Source organism: Helicoverpa zea, chromosome 14 (assembly GCF_022581195.2).
Source record: "Helicoverpa zea isolate HzStark_Cry1AcR chromosome 14, ilHelZeax1.1, whole genome shotgun sequence".
NCBI classification, from domain to species: Eukaryota; Metazoa; Arthropoda; class Insecta; order Lepidoptera; family Noctuidae; genus Helicoverpa; species Helicoverpa zea.
The window spans coordinates 11,128,939-11,134,938 of NC_061465.1; positions in this window are offsets into that span (position 1 = coordinate 11,128,939).

The following is a 6,000-nucleotide window of genomic DNA, read 5'->3' on the forward strand; positions in this document are numbered from 1 at the left end:
TCATTTGTAGACAAAAAGCACTAAAAATACAAGAACCAAAAATTTCGAACAAACTAAATCATATTTAATATAAATAATCGGGCGAAACCTCGTCGAAACTTGTTGGGAAGGGTGTACAGCACGGCATGAAGTTTGATGATGTTGGCCGCCGCTTGGGGCGCTGCGCTCGGCGGAAGGTTTTATCTACGTAGCTATATAACATCCGCCCGACTCCGATGGGCCTCTCCACGATACATATTTTCGATACGAACTCACTCTTTCTTTGTTAAAAACAACTTTTATGTACATTATACGCGTTCAAAAACGCTTTAATTCGCTTTTTGCGACTCAACTATGCTACATGACACGATATAACTTTTAGGTTACTTTTATTGCATTAACTTTGTTCTTAAACGTTAATTCTTCTTTATATTCACGTAATTGGGTTTGTTATCGTTAGAAACTTTATTTAAGTCGACATTTCAAAACATACAAGCTAATCGGGGATCGATATTGAACATTTACGGTTTTATTACGTAAGATGATAGGTACAAAGTATGTTACATAGTTATAATGATTTTCAAGGCCAGGCGCTTTCAGAATGACACGTGTACGAACTAGGCATTACGATTGCACAACGTTCTACAGTGAATGCGACCGAGGGGTGGTATTTAATGACCATTTGCTATTAAATACCGCGGCAAAGTACATTTTGATTAACCATTCGGCTTTAAAGTCACTTATTTTAATGCAAATAGATTTAATTAGTCACTTTTATGAGCATTATCGTCCGGTATTTGATGTATTCACGTTTTGTATGAGTAAGAGGAGTGTGCTTGAACGTGTAAGTGTTTTAATTTGGTTTAATACACGTGAAGTTCCATTGTTTCCTTCGATATGCGCCATTGTTTATTTTACTCAAAACAATTTGCTACCTACCTAGGTGAATTTTTGAATTACGTAGGTAAATGATTTGTACTGCGATCGAACATAGGTACAGCTACTTAATTAGGGAGTACCTATTAGAACTTATTTTTTAATTCTTAAGTAATTACCTACCTTAAGTAAGTAAGAATTCACTTGAATTCGATGAATTGAGTTCTTTTTACGTGATTGGTATGGTTTCTATATTGGTACCAGTACCTAGGTACCAGACCACCCTCATTCTTATGAAGGGGAAAAAATCTACCCTCGTCCTTTTATTTTTTAGGTATATGAATGAAAAAGGTTTACTAAACCCTGCAAAGGTTAGAGGATCTTAAACTGGGTTCGCCAATAGGTACCTACCCATTACTTAAGTAGGTACAGACAGGATGTACCTACCTATAAAAAAAAAAGAAATCAGCAGTTCAAATCAATCACAGTTCTTGTGATATTCGAAACTGTCTCCGGTAAATGTAGGTAGGTACTTATATCAGCAATTGCCCCAAATTGAAAAGATTTTAAGACGAAGACCTAAGTATCTATTTGTTATGTTTAAAATTAGTAAGTAATCACATCCTAATTCCTACGGAACTACAAAGAGCCCGCACTCGTCCAAAAACGGTCCTTGCAAAAGGATTACGTAATCTTCAGATTTTCAGGCTTCGTTTAATTAAACCTATTCAATAGAGACGTTAAAGTCAAAGTGCTTTCATCTGTGATCATAGGCCATAGATCACAAAGGTACTCATTTTTTATACTAAGGATCACTAGTATGTCCTGCTAATAAAGCGTACAGATATTATTACAATTTTATTTCATAGGGAAAGTTATATGAAAAGAAATGATATCTATTATGATAAATTAAAATGCCAACATACCCGTAGGTATAGGTACCTGATGGTAGAGAATGTTGTCCACGCATTATCACACGTAAAGGGGAAAATTCAATGGAGTTAATGGACGAATTTGTTCATTTTGCCAGACTTTTTAAAGAGGAATTCATATTAAATAATAAATAAATAAATAATAAAGTTTATTGATCCACAGTTACATTAATGAGTCACGTTTTTAAAATTAGGTAAAGTAAATTATTACAAACGTTCGCTGTAACTTCTCTATGGGGGACATTTTCATAGGTTCTGTGGTCCCCAAACTAGGCGCTGCCTGTATCTTGGGGACCTAATATTATTTAACATGGATATGAACATGGGATATTATTTAACATATCTACGTACCTACGTAGATAATTCTTCCCTTTGCAAATGTGAAAGACGAAACCAATGGGTGAAAATTACTTGTGAAATTAATCTTCGGAGACGATGCACGCCGTCAGACAGTGTTCAGTCTTTTGACGTCTGTCAAGAAAAAAATGAAATAAGGGTAGGAGGATGCTGCCTTTTGCATGACTTACGATTATCAAGTGATGACCAACGTACCCTACCTACCTACTTGTGCATACCAATTCAAATGAGTCATTATTTATATCGATTTTTATTTTATGTCTTTCTGTGGCCGGTGAAGTCCTTCAAGGCTTTGAACTGCTGATTTCTCAAGTTTCAGATGAATAGCCCCATAAATGGTAGGATTAGGCAATTCAAAAGTTAGGTTCCTTAAGTAATGGTAACTTTCCCACCTTCTTATCAAGAGGTCCCATATGAAAACGTACATTATCCGAAAGTCAGAACGTTAGTCCCATAAAATGTCGTAAGAATTGCTTGAACTTATTTACTTAATTTAATAATGGTAAAAAGTGGGTTTGCAAGCGTAGATAGACCTATGTAGCATTTCGGAGTAAAAAGTGGAAATTCTAGGATCATTCGATATTTAAACACCATAAAAACAAAAGTAGGAAGATGATGGGTTAGTACCTACGTATTTACTTAACGATGACTTTGAGGACCACTGACTGATAATTACTACTTACCTAATAAAAACAGACACTATTACAAAATTAGGCATCACCAATTAAAACTTTTGACTCTGAGTTTAGGTAGTTATAATTACCATTTCATTGAATAGTTTGTAACGTTTTAAATAACGGGGGATAGGTTCCGTAACAGTTTCCAGGTATAGTGTAACTGTTTAATTTTCAATTTTCATTATAATTCGTAGACTACAAAACGAAAGCAATAAATGCGAATAGTAGCTCTGTCTGTCACATTCACGGTAAAACGATTAAACCGATTTTCAGTTTTTACAGAGACCCCAGAAAGGATAGGTATACCTTAACCTATACATACTTAGGCTACTTTTTATCCTGGTGCGGGAGAAAAGTTCTACTGGGGCATGTGTCTAACAGCTAATTAAGTTGTAGTAGTATCTATAAAGCCATAATTCAAGCTTATGAACGCATGATGCTGGGACTTGAATAAACAGGTACCTAATCCTTTTGTAAGACTAATTGCTTGGATTCCGACTGCCTAGACACAGCTGAAACTGACTCTGAAAGCATATAATTTTGCACAAATAAGTGTACACTAAGCAAGGAATAATCCAAAAAGATGATAAGGGGTGAAACAGCATATATTTTTAATAGTTAAAGGTCCCAAAATATAGTACTTACCTACTTATATTTTTTTTATAATATACAAATCGTTCTCTGAATAAGTTTAAATTAAAGATAAAGAGTAGCGATAAATGGGATATGCAACACTGAAAAAATACTTCACGTTTGTCTAGTAGTTCACGAGATCAACGCGTTCAAGTAAACAGACAAACTCTTCAGCTTTAATGCCAGGGAAAAATAATATTATATAATCATAGGTACAAATTCTTTATCTTGGATAGTCCTTACATATTATTTATGAATTTCAATATAAATGTAGATTTTCCTCGAAGCAAGTGGAATTTCCCGTCAAAACAAGCAACGAAATGAAAGATAGGTAAAACCCGTTTATGTGTAAATATATTTTTAGGTAAAGATTTGTATTTATAGAACATAAGATGGATTTTGAAACTGCATCAGGCAACGTGAACACACTAGTAGGTATATACTGGGAATGCGTGGGTTTACTGAGTTTTTCCCGGGGTTTTACCCGCGTTTCGACGGAAATATTTCATAGAATAGAATAGAATAGAATCAATTTATTTGCCATATGTCCGGATGTACAGTTAACTCCTTGATAAATTGATTTCAGTCAGGTCATTAAAGTCACTTTTGCATTTGTATAAAATCCTTATTTTTTTAATTTCTTTTTCTTTAATTTCCTGAAAGGAGTTTCCTGAAAAATGTGTCAAAAAGTGTTTTTACTCCTCTAATTCGTACAATAATATATTCTACTCAAGGTAACCTTTTAATGATATTATCTCTGCTGTAAGGTACCTAAAATTAGACACTGGTTATTCGTTCATGCTTAAAACAAATAAACTTCTAATACAATAACATATTCTGCTCGAGGTATTTCCAATTTGTACATCTACCACAAGGGTGAACTCAAACCTTTTTTGGCATAGCTCTACTACTCGACAGCAATTTCGTAGCTTGAAGAACATCTTTACTTCTCTCCAAAAGAGGAATATATTAACAAAGAAGAAACATCAATTCTCAGTTCTCACAAAGCCATTCCGACACACGCGCTACACAAAACGCTACGTTAATCAGAGTCGCACGCGCATCGAGTGGGCGGATTGCGGCGTGACGTCATCGCGCGAAGGCCACGTGTCCGAGCGCCTTTGTAGCTTATATTGCAGGTATGCTGCCAGTTTGAATGAAGGGTGAATGAAGGTCTTAGGATTTACAGACGTTATCAAGATTCATCGAGATTTTCTTACATACACAGGATTTTCTTAAAAATTTTGTCTTATGTATGTTTCTTAGTTTCTAGTATTCAATTTCGTTACAGGTACCTACTCGCTGTAGTTCAGTTTTTATAGTTTTACCTATAAATATTAAAGCATTCTGTAAATAAAGGTATTTTGAAACATATTCTGTTGTAAGGACAGGCAGTGACAGAGAAATAGTTTGTGTAATTGTTTTTAAACATCGTAATCCTCTTATTGTAAACATCGTAATCGTAAATTCCTATAAAGATTCAAGAATATAGGTACATGGTTATAAGCAAAAAAACTCAAAACCCAAAATCATTTATTCAAAGATGGCTGCAAAACAGCACTTTTTGAACGTCAAAATTTACATAAGACAGTCCCCAAAACGCCCACCCTTAACCACTTCCTATGTGGTTTTGCTGGGAAGAAGAAGTGGTGCAACGAACTCCCCGCAACAATGCTCTTTTCTCAAGAGAATCAATATAGCTTCGAGAGATCACGGTCAACAAACAACTCCTGCGCATCTGACCTTAATTAAATTAAAGGATAGGTTTTCCTACGGCCTAACGTTTAATGGGTTCGCAAATTGGTATGACGTCATTACGAATTGAATACAAGATGAATTTAGTTCTGTTATGATGGCGGATCGCGGCCATAGACAAAGTTGTAACGCTTGAAATTACTTTATCGAGTGAAAGGCAAGCTTTATGGTTAGTTGAATCCAAAACATGGGATTGTTTTCGTGAAATTAATTGATTAATATGAATTAATGTTCTTATATATGAAAAGTATATCTGCTGAAGGAGTTGTGTTCATCAACAATACATAATTTACCTATTATTTGTTACTATTAAAAGTGAACCTGGTTAGTACTTTTGTCATGGTTTACCATTGAAGGACGAGTTGATAATTCTATTTTTCATCCTTCAAAAAACATTTTTTACACTGTATAGGAAAAATCACTTACAAACGTACAATTTAAAGCATTTTTTCAACAAAACATCCATTGGCTATATCCATAGACAAATCATATCTATTCAATTTTAAATTAGCCTGACATTTCTCAAATACCTAACTAGTTTGTCTATTAATGCATGTTGTAAACTATGAGAACTAAATAGTAACTAATATAAAACTTGGTTTCTTAGCTTTAAGTGCTAAAATTCGCGAGGTCAATACGATTTCCTAAATGCCCAGATTATGGCAATCATTTGACCTTCTAGTTCTAAATAAGTGATTATAAACAAGATCGAAACTAGAGTTATATCAATATGAAAGTAGGTTTTCCTTGATTTAAATTTATTAATTGATTTTATTTAAATATTCATTTAA